This window comes from Haemaphysalis longicornis, unplaced genomic scaffold (assembly GCF_048455015.1).
Source record: "Haemaphysalis longicornis isolate Haplotype H1 unplaced genomic scaffold, Haemaphysalis longicornis Haplotype H1 scaffold_8, whole genome shotgun sequence".
In the NCBI taxonomy this organism is placed as follows: domain Eukaryota; kingdom Metazoa; phylum Arthropoda; class Arachnida; order Ixodida; family Ixodidae; genus Haemaphysalis; species Haemaphysalis longicornis.
In genome coordinates this window covers 37,823,642-37,842,600 of record NW_027526445.1, presented here as the reverse complement: position 1 = coordinate 37,842,600, position 18,959 = coordinate 37,823,642, and the positions used below count along the sequence as shown (strand labels likewise).

The window sequence follows — 18,959 nt, the reverse complement described above, 5'->3', positions numbered from 1 at the left end:
TAATAGGTTCAATGAAGCACGAGCTAACTGGAACACATTTACAGAGACATCCAAACTACACCACACATCCGTAGGACACCTACACGTCGAAGAAGCTACCCAACTCCTCACGGCGCACATCCTCGACGCCGCCGAAAAGTCCATTCCCCACGCCTCTGGTGCCCCGCGCAACCAGCGGAGGCCGTGGTGGAATGAGGACTGTAGGCGGGCGCGAGAGGCCCAGAACAAGGCGTGGGGTATCCTGCGCAGGTACCCCACGTCGGGAAACCTTTTATTGTTCAAAAGGGCTAAGGCGATGGGAAAACGTGTGCGCCGTGAGGCAAAACGAGAGAGTTGGCGCTCATTCGTAACATCCATAAACTCTTACACTGACTCTCGCAAAGTCTGGACACGAATACGCAAACTAAAAGGACAACAGACACACAGCCTGCCCCTGGTCAGTACAACAGGGGACAAACTGGAAGACCAGGCTAACACACTCGCACAACACTTCCAACACGTGTCCAGTTCAGCACACTACACTAGCACTTTCATGAAACACAAACAATGGGCTGAAAAGAAGTCTTTACGTGATAATGATAAGTCAACCTCCTCTTATAACTCGGAGTTTTCACTCCATGAGCTGAGGACCGCTCTGAGCACTTGTAAACCCTCAGCTCCAGGCCCAGACAACATCACATATACAATGATACAGCACCTACACTCAGACACTCTTCTAACACTCCTCCACCTATATAACAAGATTTGGCTTTCGGGGCACATTCCTCGCTCTTGGAGGGAGGCCATAGTAGTGGCTATCCTAAAGGAAGGGAAGGACCCTTCCTCTCCATCCAGTTACCGGCCCATTGCTTTGACAAGCTGCCTGTGCAAGCTCCTCGAGAAAATGATAAACCGTAGGCTCGTGTACTTTCTTGAGTACAATGGTCTTCTCGAGGGCTGCCAGGCAGGCTTCCGGGCGGGGCGATGCACAAATGATCAACTGGTTTCTCTAGAGGCCTACATAAAGGATGCATTCATTCATAAGCAATACTGTATGACAGTATTTTTTGACATTGAAAAGGCATATGATACAGCATGGCGCTACGGCATTCTTAGAGACCTAAAAGCTTTTGGTATCTCGGGTAACATGCTGAACACTCTTTGTAGTTACATGTCTTCACGAACATTTCGTGTCAGGGTCGGTTCGGCACTTTCAAATGTTCACGTGCAGGAGAATGGCGTGCCTCAAGGTGGCGTATTGAGCTGCACCTTGTTTATAGCTAAGATGAACTCTCTCCGAAAGGCACTGCCGCCAACCATATCCTGCTTGATGTATGTAGATGACGTTCAAATATCTTTCAAATCATGTAACATATCCATTTGTGAACGTCAGGTCCAGCTTGGGGTAAATAAACTTTCTCGCTGGGCAGATGAAAATGGATTTAAACTTAATCCTTCTAAAAGTACCTGCGTTGTATTCTCAAAAAGGCGGGGCATCCTGCCCGATCCCGACGTAAAACTCTTTGGTGACTCGATTCCAGTAAAAAGAGAACACAAGTTTTTGGGTGTGGTGTTTGACGAGAAACTCTCATTCATACCCCACATAAAACGACTTAAACAAAAATGCCTAAAAACAATGAATATTCTAAAAGTCCTGTCTCACCAATCGTACGGTGCAGACAAACAACTCCTGCTTCGACTTTATGCCGCGTTGGTAGGATCACGGTTGGACTACGGAAGCGTTGTGTATGGGTCAGCCACAAAAACAGCACTTAAAATGCTCGACCCAGTGCTTCACTTAGGGCTTCGCCTGTCTTGTGGGGCGTTCCGTACCAGTCCTGTCCACAGTCTTTATGCAGAGTGCGACAAATGGTGCTTAGCGTACCAGCGAACTTATGTTAATCTCCTATATGCCTCCAAAATCTCATCAATGAATAACCATCCCTTTAAACCGGTTTTTAATGATACGTCCACAACTAAACTCTTTTTAAACCGCCCATCTATTGCTGTTCCTTTCTCGCAGAGAGTGAGGGACGAGATGACTATTCATGACGTCTCCCTCTTAGACACATTCAAATCATCTCACACTGATCTTGTAGCACCATGGCATCTTCGTCCTGTGGCATGTGACTTGTCTTTCGTACAATACAACAAGAACAGGACACCAAGAAGTGGGATTTTGCAGCATTTCATGCATCTCCAGAATAAATACAGGGCTGCAGAGTTTTTCAGCGATGCATCTAAAACGTCCACTGCGGTGTCTTGTGCTGCGCATGGGCCTAATTTTGAAGCATGTAAAACAATGAATGTTAATACAAGTATTTTTACAGCAGAGGCATATGGCATATTACTAGTTGTAAGTCACATAGTTGAACATCATATTCCTACATCCGTCATTTATACAGATTCGTTGAGCGTCGTCCGTGCATTATCATCCGGAAAGTCATCAAAAAACCATGTCATTAATCTTATCTTCAAAACGATTATGGTAGCTTATTCTTCAAACCTTGGGTTGACTGTGTGTTGGGTGCCAGGCCACTCTGGAATTGGCGGTAATGAAGTGGCGGATGAAATGGCCGCCAATGCTGCACTCCGAAATACAGTCGACATGGCAACACTACCTTACACAGACCTCAAGCCACACATTAGACAACAACTCCGTAAAACTTGGCAAGCAGACTGGAGCGAACAGACAGACAACAAACTACACGTAATAAAACCACACTTGGGACAATACATTACTGACTCACACAACAGGCACATTGAAGTTACCTTAGCTAGGTTACGGATAGGCCATACGCATGTAACGCACTCGCACCTGCTCACGGGATCTCCAAGACCCCTGTGTAGCAGGTGTGGGGAGGGCCTATCCGTAGTCCACATACTCATACAATGCAAGGCACTTGACACAACACGACACAAACACTTCAGAGAACTCTACAGACAACATATTCCCCTACACCCATCTCTGTTTCTAGGTGACGATGCCATGGTTTCTGTGAAACGCGTTTTTAAATATTTGTCAGATGTAAGTTTTTAAACCTCATTTCCTATCATGCGCAATCATATCTGGCCCTATACACCAGCCATCACCATTATCTTTATTGATCTTACTATGTCCAGTTTACACATTTTATACATAGCTTTTGTGGTAATCACATGTTTTCATTAAATAACTTCTCTGGCGCTCTTTGCCCTCGTCGGCCTTGCGCCATTAAACACCAACCATCATCATCATTGATGTTATGAATGTACGCCAACTCTCTCGTTTTGCCTCACGACGCACACGTTTTCCTAACGCCTTGGCCCGTTTGAACAAGAGGAGGTTTCCCGACGTGGGGTACCGACGAAGGATACCCCTCGCGTTGTTGTGGGTCTCTCGCGCCCGCCTACAGTCCTGATTCCACCACAGCCTCCGCTGGTTGTGCGGGGCACCAGAGGCGTGGGGAATGGACCTTTCGGCGGCGTCGAGGATGTGCGCCGTGAGCAGTTGGGTAGCTTCTTCAACCTGTAGGTGTCCTATAGATGTGTGGTATAGTTTGGATGTCCCTGTAAATGTATTCCAGTTAGCTCTTGCTTCATTGAACCTGTTTTGGGAAGATGGACTGCATCGGCCTTTACCTATATACGTTAGTGAGGTGGCGAAGTGGGTCACTACCGTATGTGTAGTGACCAGAAGAGGAAAGAGAACTGCGGAGCCAATCGCCAGGTCAAGATATGAGTATGTGTTGTGTCCTATGGTGTGTAGGCTGTTTACTGTTGAAAAGGCATGCTCCTGAAGATGTAAGGAATTTCTCTATCAGGCTACCTCGGGCATCCGTGCGAGAAGAGCCCCAAAGAGAGTTGTGAGTATTAATATCGCCTGTAAGGATGTACGGTTCGGGCAGCTGGTCAACCAGCGCCTCGAAGTCAGAGCTCCAAAGTGAAACATCAGGAGGAATGTATATGGAGCACACCGTTATCAACCCATTAAATATTATTGTTTGAATTGCTACAGCCTCAAGGACAGTGTTCAGAGTGACAGGGTGGCAGGCTAAGGATTGCCGGGAAATTACGGCCACACCGCCAGAAGAGTGCGTGCAGCCATCCCTGTCCTTTCTGTATACCAGGTAACTATTCAAGAAATTTGTGTGCTTGGAATTCAGATGTGTTTCCTGGACACACATTACACTTGGCTGATTGGCATGCAGAATCTCATGCACGTCATCAAGATTATTCAGAACCCCGCACGGGGCACCTTGAGTAATCTTGGTGACGGTACTGGCGATACCGCGGACCCCGAGCCCCCCAACATAAGCTGTGTCCTACCGTGGTGATGTGTTTTGAAGGTGAAGGGTAGAAACCTCTAACGGTGGCCGTCGGAGCCCAGGTCAAGCTCCGGCGGATGGGCTCCCTGTCTGTTTACCAGGCAGGGAGCTCCGGGACCTCCTCAGCTATCAGGGTAAGGCTGTGGAAGAAAGTACCCCCGTCTCCCTGCTTTTCAATGTATCATATGGCATTTTCTAAACCCCCCCCCAGACGTGATCGGCCCCCGAAAAGGGGCCGCACCGAAGTTTCTTTTCCTCCTTTGCAATCGATCTCTCCCCCAAAGCCTGATAATTTCTCGCGGTTTCTGATCATGGAATCTGTTGACAAGACAAACCCCATCATCACTTCCCAATCTGTGTTTCTAATCTCCAAGTTCCTTGAAAGCCTTATCGGAAAGTCGTATAAGGCTAAGAAACTCACAACGGGAGAAGTTTTGATAGAAGTAGAAAGCAAGCAACAATCCTCTAACCTCCTCAAGCAAACGCGCATGGTAGATGTTGACATCAAGATCACGCCCCATCGCAGCCTCAATAGCTGCCAGGGCGTGATCTCTGATCGGGATCTAATGAATGAGACTGAAGCAGACCTGCTCGAGGGCCTCCGAGAGCAGGGCGTGACAGCAGTGAGGCGAATCACCATACGCCGAAATGATGAAATAATTCCAACCAAGCACATAATCTTGACACTTGACCGCTCTAACCTTCCTGAGTCGGTCAACGCAGGCTTCTTGAGATGTCCAATCCGACCCTACGTGCCGAACCCGCGCCGCTGTTTCAAGTGCCAGCGGTTTGGGCACGGCACAACGTCTTGTCGTGGTAAATTGACGTGCGCAAAATGTGCAGCACATGATCATGAAACTGACAATTGTAAATCCGAGAACTTCACCTGTGCCAACTGCCAGGGACCACACGCTGCCTATTCTAGGAGCTGTGGAAAGTTCAAAGAAGAAAAACAGATCATTGCCTTGAAAGTCAACGAAAACATCACCTTCCCAGAGGCACGGAAGAGGTTCGCCTCCTTCCCTCTGGGCAGGTACGCCGACGCAGCTCGCCGGGGGGCGGAGCGGCGTCTTGTTTCGGCGGGGACCCAGTACCTAGAGTCGGACTTGGTCCCGCCCCCGCCCCCCCCCCTGGGTTGCCTCTGGTAGCCCAACCCGCCACCACGCCGCTTGCTCAGGCAGCAGCGGTTGTGGTGGCAACCTCTTCTGTCGGGGCCGGTGCCGCTCCCGTCCGTGCCTCCCCATCGTCCAGTGCGTTGGAGTGTGCCATGGACACCACGAGCCCCGCATCGGCTCCCACCGCCACCGCACCGCCCGTGCCACTTCTGGTGCCTCCGACACCACCGGCGGTGGCGGGTCAAACGAAGGGCCCCCGAAGGGGGGCCAAGTCCGGGGGGGCCCGGTTCCACGGGCACACCCAGGACATCGGACGACGAGATGGACGTCGTGCCGTTCTTGCCTGCAACGCAGCGCAAGGAGCGGCCTCCGACGTCCAAGCCTACAGATAGGCCGCCCAAAAAGCCCAATCCAAGAGTCACAGCCCCGAAAGACGACACATAAACATACACACTCCAGTAGCTCTCACACTAAATAATGGGAAGAGAAAATATTGTTCAATGGAACTGCAGAGGCCTTCTGAATAATCTTGGCGACGTGTATGAGATTCTGCATACCAATCAGCCAAGTGTAATGTGTGTTCAGGAAACACATTTGAATTCTAAACAATCAAATTTCTTGAATAGTTACCTGGTATACAGGAAAGACAGGGATGGCTGCACACACTCTTCTGGCGGTGTGGCCATAATCGTCCGGAAATCCTTAGCATGCCACCCTGTCACCTTGAACACTATCCTTGAGGCTGTAGCAATACGCTTAATAATATTTAATAGGTTGATAACGGTATGCTCCATATACATTCCTCCTGATGTTACACTTTTGAGTTCTGACTTCGAGGCGCTGGTTGACCAGCTGCCCGAACCATACATTCTAACAGGCGACCTTAATGCTCACAATTCTCTTTGGGGCTCTTCTCGTACGGATGCCCGAGGTCGCCTGATAGAGAGGTTTCTTACATCCTCTGGAGCATGCCTTTTCAACAATAAACAGCCTACATACCATAACATAGGTCACAACACATACTCATGTCTTGACTTGGCTATTGGCTCCGCAGTTCTCTTTCCTCTTCTCGAGTGGGGTGTGGGCACGGACCCATATGGCAGTGACCATTTCCCCACTTCATTAACGTATATAGGTAAAGGCCCGAGCAGTCCATCTTCCCATAATAGGTTCAATGAAGCACGAGCTAACTGGAACACATTTACAGAGACATCCAAACTACACCACACATCCATAGGACACCTACACGTTGAAGAAGCTACCCAACTCCTCACGGCGCACATCCTCGACGCCGCCGAAAAGTCCATTCCCCACGCCTCTGTTGCCCCGCGCAACCAGCGGAGGCCGTGGTGGAATGAGGACTGTAGGCGGGCGCGAGAGGCCCAGAACAAGGCGTGGGGTATCCTTCGCCGGTACCCCACGTCGAGTAACCTCCTCTTCTTCAAACGGGCCAAGGCGTTAGGGAAACGTGTGCGCCGTGAGGCAAAACGAGAGAGTTGGCGTACATTCATAACATCAATTAACTCCTACACAGACACAAGGAAAGTATGGACACGAATACGGAAACTCAAGGGACATCAAACACACAGCCTGCCTCTGGTCAGTACAACAGGGGACACACTCGAAGGCCAGGCTGACACACTCGCACAACACTTCCAACACGTTTCTAGTTCAGCACACTACACAAACACCTTCATGAAACACAAACTCGTGGCCGAAAAGAAACCTTTACATGACAATGACAGGTCAGCCACCTCTTATAACTCCGAATTCACGCTTCATGAGCTGAGGGGTGCTCTGAGCACGTGTAAACCCTCAGCTCCAGGCCCAGACAACATTACATATACAATGATACAGAACTTACACACAGACACTCTTGTAACACTTCTTCACCTTTTCAACAAGATATGGCTTTCGGGGCACATTCCAAAGTCTTAGAGGGATGCCATAGTTGTAGCATTCTTGAAAGAAGGGAAGGACCCTTCTTCTCCCGCTAGCTATCGACCCATTGCCCTGACCAGCTGCCTGTGCAAGCTTCTCGAGAAGATGATAAACCGGAGGCTCGTGTACTTTTTGGAGAATAATGGCCTTCTCGAGAGCTGCCAGGCAGGCTTCAGGGCGGGGCGATCCACGAATGATCAACTCGTAGCTCTTGAATCTTACATTAAGGATGCCTTCGTGCATAAACAGTATGTCGTGACTGTGTTTTTTGACCTCGAGAAGGCCTACGACACCGCTTGGCGCTACGGGATCCTCAGTGACCTGAAGTCATTCGGTGTTTCTGGTAATATGTTTAACACACTTGCTAGGTATTTGTCGGAGAGAACCTTTCGCGTCAGAGTTGGTTCTGCACTGTCAAAGGTACACGTGCAAGAAAATGGCGTGCCGCAAGGCGGAGTTCTAAGCTTCACTCTCTTCATAGTAAAAATGAACTCCCTTGGGAAGTCACTGCCGCCTACAATTTCTTACTCCATGTATGTAGATGGCGTGCAGATATCTTTTAAATCATGTAATATGTCCATCTGCGAACGTCAAGTCCAGCTCGGCGTCAAGAAGCTTGCCGGCTGGGCAGACAAGAATGGTTTTAAAATTAATCCCGGAAAGAGCTCTTGTGTTGTATTCTCCAGGAAGCGTGGGGTCCACCCGGACCCAGACATCACTCTTGCGAATGTGCCAATTCCTGTGAACAAGGAGCACAAGTTTTTAGGCATGTTATTCGATGAAAAACTTACATTCATTCCTCATGTCAAACAGCTCAAATGTAAATGCCTAAAGGCAATGAATATTCTTAAGGTTCTCTCACATCAATCTTATGGGGCCGACAAACAACTCCTGCTGCGCCTGTACAGAGCGTTGGCGGGGTCCCGGCTCGACTACGGCAGTGTCGTGTATGGGTCGGCGACAAAGACCGCACTGAGAATGCTCGACCCAGTGCTGCATCTTGGCCTTCGCCTCTCATGCGGCGCTTTCCGCACTAGCCCTGTCGAAAGCCTTTATGTCGAGTGCGCCAAGTGGTGTTTAGGGCATCAGCGGGAGTATGTTGACTTGCTGTATGCATCTAAGATTGTGTCCCTTACCAACCATCCTTTTAATCCCATCATGAACAATACATCAAACTTGCAACTCTTTTTAAATAGGCCATCTATTTCCTTACCTTTCTCTCTCAGAGTTAGGGAGGAGGCTTCTGCACTCACGGTCCCTCTTTCAGATACGCACAAGACACCCATCCATAATTTAATTCCACCATGGCATCTACATCCTATATCATGCGACCTATCATTCACATTAGTAGAAAAAAATAGGGTACCAAGGAGTGCAATTCTGCAGCACTTCCTGTTCCTGCAGGACAAGTACAGGCGCGCAGAATTCTATAGCGACGCGTCGAAAACTGGTTTTACTGTATCTTGTGCAGCACACGGACCAAATTTTACCGTAACTAAGACAATGAATTTTCATACCAGTATTTTCACGGCAGAAGCCTATGGCATATTACTCGTTTCAAACCACATCCTCGAACATAAGATTCGAAAGTCCATCGTCTACACAGATTCTCTAAGCGTTGTGCAGGCATTGTCATCAGGAAGGTCGTCAAAAAACTATGTAATCAATGTTCTTTTAAAGGTCATAATGACTGCATATGCTTCAGATTTAGAAATAACCATATGCTGGGTACCAGGTCACTGTGGGATCCCTGGCAATGAGACCGCTGATCAAATGGCTAGTGCTGCTGCTCTCATGACCACAGTTGACATAACAACAGTACCTTACACCGACCTAAAGACACACATCAGACGACAGCTTCGTAACACATGGCAACTACACTGGAGTCAACAAACAGACAACAAACTACACGTAACAAAACCGCAACTGGGACGCTACATTACTGACTCACACAACAGATACACTGAAGTTGCCCTGGCTAGGCTGCGGATAGGTCACACACATGCGACGCACTCCCACCTGCTCACTGGAACTTCGGGACCCACGTGTAGCAGGTGTGGAAAGGGCCTATCCGTAGTCCACATACGAATCACATGCAAGGCACTTGACACAACACGACACAAACATTTCCCTGAATTATACAGACGACACATTCCTTTGCACCCATCATACTTTTTAGCCGACGAACCCATGTTTTCTAGTCAACGTGTTTTTAAGTTTTTAGCTGAGGTAAACTTTCTGCAGCTCTTGTCATACCATGTGTAATCACCCTGGCCCTATACACCAGCCATCTCCATTGTCTTTTGTTTTGCATCACCTTTACTTTTAGTCAGATATTTTAGTATGTACGTCTCATCATAATTCAGTAACTTCTTCTTTGGCGCTCTTTGCCCATAGTCGGCCTTGCGCCAATAAAACCCAACCATCATCATCATGCTTTTCCCATACGCAGGAAAACTAACAACAACTGCGCTCAATCACGCGCTCACATGCCGTTCAGCGTGTTCATTGAACTCAAAGCATGACCACTTGAACGCTAAAAGCAGCTCTAAGGAATGCACACATCACCATCGGCACCCAACCCGAATCTAAATAGCGGGAAACGAGATACGTACATAGATGGTTTACAGAATGACATTACACATTCTATTCTGAGCGATGATGTAGTTTCCGAATAATGACTCAGCAGCTGCACAAACCAAGCAACATCCTATTCATCCCACGCCCAGTACTGCCAACAGCATGCGTGGTAGAGCTAGTAGCCATTGTAGCACCAGTGCCCAAAACGGCAAAATAAAAAACAGGTGGTTATGCTACTGTGATAATGCATGCTCAGATGCCAGCGGTTTCAAACTGGGTGTTATCGTGACGTAACATCCAGGCAGGCCCTCTTTCTTTTGCAGCACTTTCTTTGTTACCTCAACGATGAATTTCAGGTTTGACTCGAAGCTATATTAGGGTGCATGCCATAGTTGAGGGATACAGATGCATTCAGAACCCCCTGCGGCCTTGAACATGGATCGAAATGTGCACACAAAACGTTTTGCTGCAAGCGCTGAAACAAACCCTTGGCGCAGTAAAATGTAATAGATAACAGCAGTAGAGCTACTATTCTCCAAATAAAAAGGAACCCATATGTGCAGTCACGGTCAAATAGAACGCAATGATTAAAACATGGACTCCAATGCACTATTATCACCCTTGATTATTGTAATTGAACCGTGCAATCAGTCAATTTGCATAGAAAAAATTGCAGTATCTCTGCTTTCTGGTGCATATTTTTGAGTGGCTGTTTTATTCACCTGTGATTGTACATCCACTGAGTTACTGCCTGCAGCTTGGCTGTATAAATATATAAAAATGTACATTCGTGAGAAATCATTGCTTTCACGTTAAATATTTTTGAATAAAAAACATGCTCACCTAACTCTTCCAAGGGGTTCATTTCTCATACTGGTTTAGGTTAACTGCACCTACACGTCCTTCACAGTAATAAAATTTGAGGGTTGAAAGTTATGACAATACCAAGCAGCACAAAGTAGCATAAAACACAGACCATACAGAACAGTAACTGGCAGATTGTGGCGATGCATAAACCATGCAAGAACACGAATAAAGTGGTGCTCAAAAGGAGGTAGGAACACTTCACCCTCACTGCAAGCATGACATACTTACACTGGCTTGCCTTACAGTCATTGGCTACAATAACACCAAAATACCTTTTGACACATCTGCACATAGGTGCAATGCACCACTTTGGAGAAGTTTTAATCTAAATCTGTCTCATGCCGGGATTGTATCGACATTCTGCCCAGAAAATTCTCAGAGTAAAATTTAATATCCACAAAAATAATACCAAACAGGCGCTATCATTCCTGCTGCTTTGGCAACGCCTGAACATTTTGGCTATGTTTGGAATTAATAAGCATCCATGAATTTACACCGCATTCATACTCTGTGCAAGTATAACACAAACATTTAACACCAATCCATCAATTCAGGCAGTACACCCAGAGAAAATGGTAGCTGGAACCAGCTACCTTTTCTCTCGGGATAATCTGTAAACGATTGCATTATTAACTTAGAGTAATGAGTAATGGCCATCAGGAGTTACTGGGCAGCGTTTCATACGCTGAACGCCCTAGATTTACAGGTCGTAGCAAGATGCCCGGACGATGATCGCCACCGTTTGAAACGTCTATTTCATCATCATCGTAGGCAACGTATTCCCACTTCTTATTTTTTAGAGCATCTCACCTTCCTGCTTCTCCGGTGTGTCCTCCTCGAAGCCCATGCTCTGCGAGTCGCGGTAGGCGACAGCGGCGACTCTCCGCAAGTGCGTCGTCTGCAAGCCGGTCCCCGTGACACAACTTGACTCGTAGTCTTGCGCCTGGAGAGTTTGCAGTGGCTTTCTCGTTCGCTTCATCGGCTTCTTAATTTTGTGGCCGCATTCTTTCATGAGGTCAACCACTTGTTGCAGGAGGCGGTCGCGTTCGTAATATTCTTACTCCGTGCCCGATCTGAATTTACAGTAGAGTTTTGCCAATTACAATGCAACGTTGCGGATAAAAAATACGCAGTGTCTGGAGTGCAGTCCTTTAGCTCAGCACTGCAGGCCAAGGACCTTACTGCAGGCATGGCTAGAGCGCTACCCGACGACATTAGAATATTTAGCACTATGCTACTCCCTCGTCCCGCCCCCCCCCCCTTCCTTTTCTCCAAACCATCTGTTGGTGTGGTGTGGGGGTTCCGTTTTAGCTCTTTCATTCCAAGGACGGTGGCTCAAAATCAACTCCTGCCTCTTTTGTTTTGCTTGTTTCGCCTTGAAATTGAACTACAGTTTTCATGGCTTAGGCTGCAGTTTTAATTGATTGCTTCCTCTTCGTTAGGTCGTTTTACATTAGTTGAGATTAGGTTACTTAGCTTTCCGTTAGCATGAGCGATGTAGTTCAAAATGTGGCATTTGTTTTACAAAACGCAGGTTGTCCATATGTGTGTCTATTATCACGGCAGCCATGAAAATTGCCGATAGTAATTTCTCATGGCAGTTGCCTATGATTGGCTAAGCACGCCACCCACAGATTCGGTGGGACAAATATTTCGTAATAACTCGTATGAAAGCTGCTCCCATTGCGCTGTGGTGTCGCACTTGCTTTTTTAACCAGAAGGCCCAGGTTCAACTCCAGTAAGGGGGACTTTTTTTTTTAGCTTTCATAGTTTCTGAAATTTTCACTCGTGATTTTGTTTATGCTGTTTTCTTTTTTAATTCTGGTTATTACTATATCAAGAGATCCCCACAGAAGACTTCTGGAAATGGTTGGATGAGGTTTCATATAGATTGTGTTCAGTGTTGTTGGGCTGGGTTAAGTTAGGTTTGTTCGAGTTAGGTTGGATTAGGGTAGTTTATGATACGTTTGGTTAGGTTACGTTAGGTTAGGTTATGTTGGGTTACGCTCGGAGGTAACGTTTGGAGGTTATTGAGCTTGGCTTGGAGGTTACGGTGGGTTACGTTTGGAGGTATTCAGCAAATTTTATGTCAGCCAGCTTTTTAAGTAAACTGCCGTTATAATTTCTCGGAGGTCATTCTCACGGCTGCCGTGACATTAGACGCAGCCTTTGTTATAGTACTGTCGGACGGCACTCCAGACACAGCGTGAAAAATAATGGCCTAAATTGGCGTCTACTTACTTTTGGAGGGACTTCCGCTCTTGGGCAACAAAATGGCCAGCGATAAGGTCAACTCTCTCCCTCACGCTCCTTACTCCTTAGGACCGCTTTAGAAGTCTGTTGACCCGGTTAACCAGCTCGAACCACCGGGCAGGTTCAGTGAACCGATTGCAGTTGATCACTTGTAAGAGGATCGCAATGTCATCACGAGCGGAAAATCGCGCTCGGCCGGACGCATTGTGAGGCAGCGGGTGCGGCGGCGGCGAAGGCACCAGAGCGAGCGCAGGTGAAGGCATGGTCGCGCGCCGTACAGGTGGAGGAATGGCCTTGAACACCACCGATTAAGTTCGAACCCAAAAACTACTAGGCCCGATCATCATTTAGATCAAATCTTCAACTCAGGAGGCGCTGACGTCTATAGCGGATGTAGTTGGGGATCCCACTTCCGCGTGACTGTGGATCGGCTCTCTACGTCTCCGTAAAAGCAGCTTACGGAGCACGGCTGGCCACCATGTTACGTAAGTTACGGTAACACGGAAACAGCGCAGGGAGAGACGCCGGCCGCGCACGGAACAACTGGCGCATGCGCAGTCGAGTCCCGGTGAAAAAGTAACCAACGTAACGAACATAATGAACGAAGCATACGGACTGCTAAAACTCTCTAATAGAAAAGGCGTTCATTACCGGCGGCCGTACGTGACGTACGTTGTGGAACGGAGCGCGGCGGCCGCTCAGAGCCGCCTTCAAATGCGCGTGTTAGCGTCGCGTTTCGCGCTGTTATTTCCACAAAACTCCAACTAAAGTTTGCCCAGGATAATGGAGTTCGGCGCAGTTCCGATATTTTGTTGCTTTCAATCGAAATGAAGTACACCGTACGAAATTTATTTTTTCTTCAGAATAACTGCCGTTGTAGCATTCCATGGCATTGCGAGTAAAAATGCGGACACTTATTTACAAAGCTAGGTGCTCGTACGATATTGCAACGCCGCTTTGATTAGTCGATGGCTCGGCATAACATCGCTCTCTTTACACTGTAAATGCAAACTAGCCGGAAATGAAGTTTTAATCAAGTAATGTGCCCTGAAAAGTACTTATAGCAAAAAATGTACTCCCTACGCATGGTCTAAAAATGTGGACGAACCTCCATGGTAGTACCGTTGCCCATCCGTGTAGCAAAAGGGAGGATTTAGAACCACTTAACACCATTTGTGAGATGGCGTTCGGTTTCTTGTATAGTACCACGTCCAAAATAAACTCCCCATCTGGGATAATCATCTCATGCGGGCGGTCGCCATGTTAGTCTTCTGTTGTTTCCGTGTATCAGCACTTCAACCGTGGCCTAATGCTAACGAGTAAGCAGGACGCGACGGTTGCATGCAGCTACAAACCCGATACCGTACGTATAGCCGTATAGATGCTTCAGCCAGCGATCACAGGCAGACAGCGCGGCCATGTTGTTTCAATCTGTTTATTTTGGCGATAGGTGTTGTCAAGCTCTGCTGATAACAAAGAGGCAGTTCTCGCAGTTTCAAACAATTGCAATGCTCATCTGCTTCGCTTGCTTGCGCATATATAGAGGATTGAAATTCTCGTGCCAGCGCGCCAACGCACCCGACTGCAGCGACTCAACTTGCCCTGGCGGCACGACTTGCTGCCCGGATGTAAACAACCTCCGTGCTATCAACGCAGCGCGGCCGGTGACTCGGTGCGGCCGGAGCTTCAAGCCTTGCCTTGGGCCATCGTTTTTTCTTATTTGAGAATGACTAGTGTCATTTGGTGGAAAGATTTTTATGTGCCCCTGTCACACGAGGAACGGCCGCTATCAGCATTTGGATACGGCGACAGCTGCGGACAGCTCGCTGGTAAGTGGTCTGTCATCAGTCGATGCGTTTGTCAAACGTTTGGATAGGGTTAACTGCGAAGTACCCGTGCCGCTCACAGCACGTGCACGCACGGGCAAAGAAAAAAGCGCACACTCGTTTTATTGTACTTGTTTGTGGCTTTTGGGGTATGCATTCGCATTCTTTTGTAGGCCGGTTTGTAACACGGCATTCGAGATGACATCGTTTGTCGCGCGGGGCGTCGTTTCAAAGCAACGTGACGGTTACTCAGGTAGCCGAATCGCCTCCGACAGCGGTGCATCGTCGGGCCCGGTCGGTGAATATTGTGGGACTCTGTCTCTCATATGCATCGAACTGCTCGTGTTCTTTTTAGTTAACTGCTCTACTTTGTAATATCTGTTTGTTAACGCTTCTGATGGCTTGCCTGTCCAAATATAAGTCTTTGTGTTGTTTTCGTTCAAGGCTCTGACTCATTCTTAGCGCTCTGGTCGGCGAAAGCCGCAGATAAGACGGCCACCCCCTTCGAAAACTGTGCCCTGTAGATTCGGTGGGGTTGTTTGCTCGCTTGAGTCGACTCTTCACATCTAACAGCGCACCCTATTAAGGAAACGGTGACATGCGTAAAAGATGCTATGAGCCTGTCGAACGATTAAATGCATATAGTGTGGACCACGACGGCGACGTGGTTCGAAACCGAAATGTTTTTATTCCCTTTCGGATGATGATGAGGGGTCTGTATACAATCGGGGCCCGTCAGTCGCCAGCTAAGACCACGTAATTAAACACACAAATTCATGCCCTTATGGAAGAGAACCGAGTTGGCCGTAGCATGACACAAGTCTGCCGGGCATAAAAAAGGATATAATTTTTTTAGAAGAACAATGCACACACTCTTCTTTTGTTGGTAATAAGTTTGTCATAATCAATAGTAAGACCATACACAAAAATTACTCGATTCATCTGACACTCGATTTTGACACGGAGCTTGCAGCTCCAAAAAGTGCACTGTAGTTTTGCGTGACGGAAACTTCTACAATCACGGTAAATTAACTAAGGCAGGTGTGTGTGGCATGCAGCGTTGGTAAGTTTGCGAGAATAGCGTTTCCATTTCAGCTGTTTTTTTTTTGTTGTTGTTACCATGCAGTCACAAGTAATTTGGTGCCATGAACGAGGTTTCCGTTAGCTAACAAGGCTGTAGTAACGGTTGCGGCTACAAATGACCCTATGCACCAATCATGCTTGTCAGCTCGGTGACAGAATAATAAGGTGTCAGAATACGGATGGCTCAGTCGCCTAGTTTATCACTACTCTAAAAAAAGAAAGTGTTTTCTGACCCAGTGAAGGACTTTCCTTTATGACTAGCTGTGTTATGACAGATGACCATACTTGATGAGACAAACCGTAACAAATTAGCTTTGGATGTAGCACCAGGAGGGAAATAGGTGGAGGTATCTGCAAGTATAACTGAAACAGTGGGTGCCTGTCCGGCATAAATTCATTATTTGCTGACACGATTTTTCTTCTGCAGATCCCGATACACGATCGAGTTGAATGACTTCATAGATCTTAAAGCAGGATAGGCTGTGCTGTACAAGGCAAGGCTGCATTCGGAAACCAAGTTGGCCCCTCCAGCAGACGTGAGTATTGCCACGGCTTGCAACAGCCGTCCAGCTCGCAAAAGCGGCACTTTTTCTATGAAAGTGAGCCACCATGGTAGGGGAGAGGCAGATTAAGGGTTTGCATCTTTAACTGTGTGCCCACTCACTTGAATAGGTGCAAGCTGGCTTCTTAAAGCAAGAAACAGCAGTTAACAAAATCCCCGCACGGGGCACCTTGAGCAATCTTGGTGACGGTACTGGCGATACCGCGGACCCCGAGCCCCCAAACATAAGCTGGATCCAACCGTGGCGATGTGTTTATAGGTGGAGGGTTAGAAACCACGAACGGTGGCCGTCGGAGCCCAGGTCAAGCTCCGGCGGATGGGCTCCCTGTCTGTCTACCAGGCAGGGAGCTCCGGGACCTCTTTGGCTACCAGGGTAAGGTCAAAGAAGAAAGTACCCCAGTCTCCCTGCTTTTATACTATGCTCTATGGCATTTTCAAACCCCCCCCCCAAACGTGATCGGTCCCTGAAAAGGGGCCGCACCGAAGTATCTTTTCCCCAATTGCCATCTTTAACATTTCCTGAACCGGATAATTTCTCTCGATTTCTTGTGATGGAATCGCTCAATCCAACCCACCCTCTAGCATCTCAGTCAGTCTTCTTGATCGCCAAGTATCTTGAAGCCATAGTAGGAAAATCATATAAATGCAAAAAACAAAGGTCTGGTGAACTCCTCATCGAAATAAATGACAAGCAGCAGTCCACGAAGCTTCTAGCTCAGACTAGACTGGCTGATCTAGACATCAGGGTCACACCCCATCGGAGCCTCAACAGCTCCCAGGGTGTGATATCCGAGACAGATCTCTTGAACGAAACGGATGCGGATCTCCTTGCCGGCTTGAAGGATCAGGGCGTCACTGCCGTGAGACGCATCACTATCCGCAGAGACGACAAGGAGATTCCCACCAAGCACATTATCTTGACTTTCGACCGCGCAGTTCTGCCACAACACATCAATGCAGGTTTTATCCGTTGCTCCATCCGTCCCTACATCCCGAACCCGCGGCGCTGTTTTAAGTGCCAGCGGTTCGGGCACGGTACAAACTCCTGCCGTGGCCGAACGACGTGTGCAAAATGCGCGTCGCATGACCATCCGAGTGACAACTGTACATCCGACACCCTCTCTTGTGTGAACTGCGGGGGGGCGCATGCAGCCTACTCCCGCAAGTGTGAAAAATTTCAAATGGAAAAGAAGATAATTAACATCAAGGTCACGGAGAACATCACCTTCCCAGAGGCGCGAAAGAGGTTCGCCTCTTTCCCTCTGGGAAGATACGCAGACGCGGCTCGCCGGGGGGCGGAGCGGCGTCTGGTTTCCACAGGGACCCAGTTCAGCGAGTCTGACCTGGTCCCACCCCCGCCCCCCGCTGGGTTGCCTCATGCAGCCCAACCCGGCACCACGCCGCTTGCTGAGGCAGCAGCGGTTGTGGTGCAAACCACTTCTGTCGGGACCGGTGCCGCTCCCGCCTCTGTCTCCCCGTCCTCCAGTCCATTGGAGGGTACCGAGGTGATGGACACCACGGGCCCCGCACCGGCTCCTACCGCCACCGCACCGCCTGTGCCACCTCTGGCGCCCCCGACGGTGGCGGCTCAAACGAAGGGCTCCCGAAGGGGGGCCAAGTCCGGGGGGCCCGGTCCATCGGGCACCCCTCGGACATCCGACGACGAGATGGATGTTGGGCCGTTCCTGCCTGCAACGCAGCGCAAGGAGCGGCCACCGACTTCCAAGCCTACAGAAAGGCCCAAAAAGCCGAATCCAAGAGTAACAGCCCCGAAAGACGACACATGAACACACACGAACACACACATTCCAGTAATTCTTAAATTTTAATAATGGGAACAGAAAATATCATCCAATGGAACTGCAGAGGCCTCCTTAAAAATCTTGACGATGTGTATGAGATTCTGCATGCCAGTCAGCCAAGTATTATGTGTCTCCAGGAAACCCACCTCAACTCTAAACAAACAAATTTCTTAAATAGGTACATGGTATTCAGAAAGGACAGGGTTGGCTGCACCCACTGCTCAGGAGGTGTGGCCATTATCGCCCGGAAATCATTAGCATGCCACCCTGTCACTTTAAACACTGTCCTCGAGGCTGTAGCGATCCGTACCATAATTTTTAATCGGTTGATAACGGTATGCTCCATTTACATCTCTCCTGATTTTGCACTTCTGAGCTCTGATTTCGAGGCACTGGTTGACCAGCTGCCCGAACCATACATACTAACAGGCGACCTTAATGCGCACAACTCTCTTTGGGGCTCCACCAGAACGGATGCCCGAGGTCGCCTGATAGAGAAGTTCCTTACATCCTCCGGAGCATGCCTTTTCAACAAAAAACAGCCTACATACCATAACATAGGACACAATACATACTCGCATCTTGACTTGGCTATTGGTTCCGCAGTTCTCTTTCCATGTCTTGAGTGGGGTGTGGGCACAGAC

At 48.4% G+C, this 18,959-nt stretch overlaps 1 pseudogene; it reads right to left on the bottom strand.

The window, feature by feature from the left end:
- LOC144148250 (uncharacterized) overlaps nt 1-11,801 on the bottom strand; it is a 61,068-nt pseudogene extending 49,267 nt beyond the window's left edge.
- Between the last annotated feature and the right edge of the window lie 7,158 nt (nt 11,802-18,959).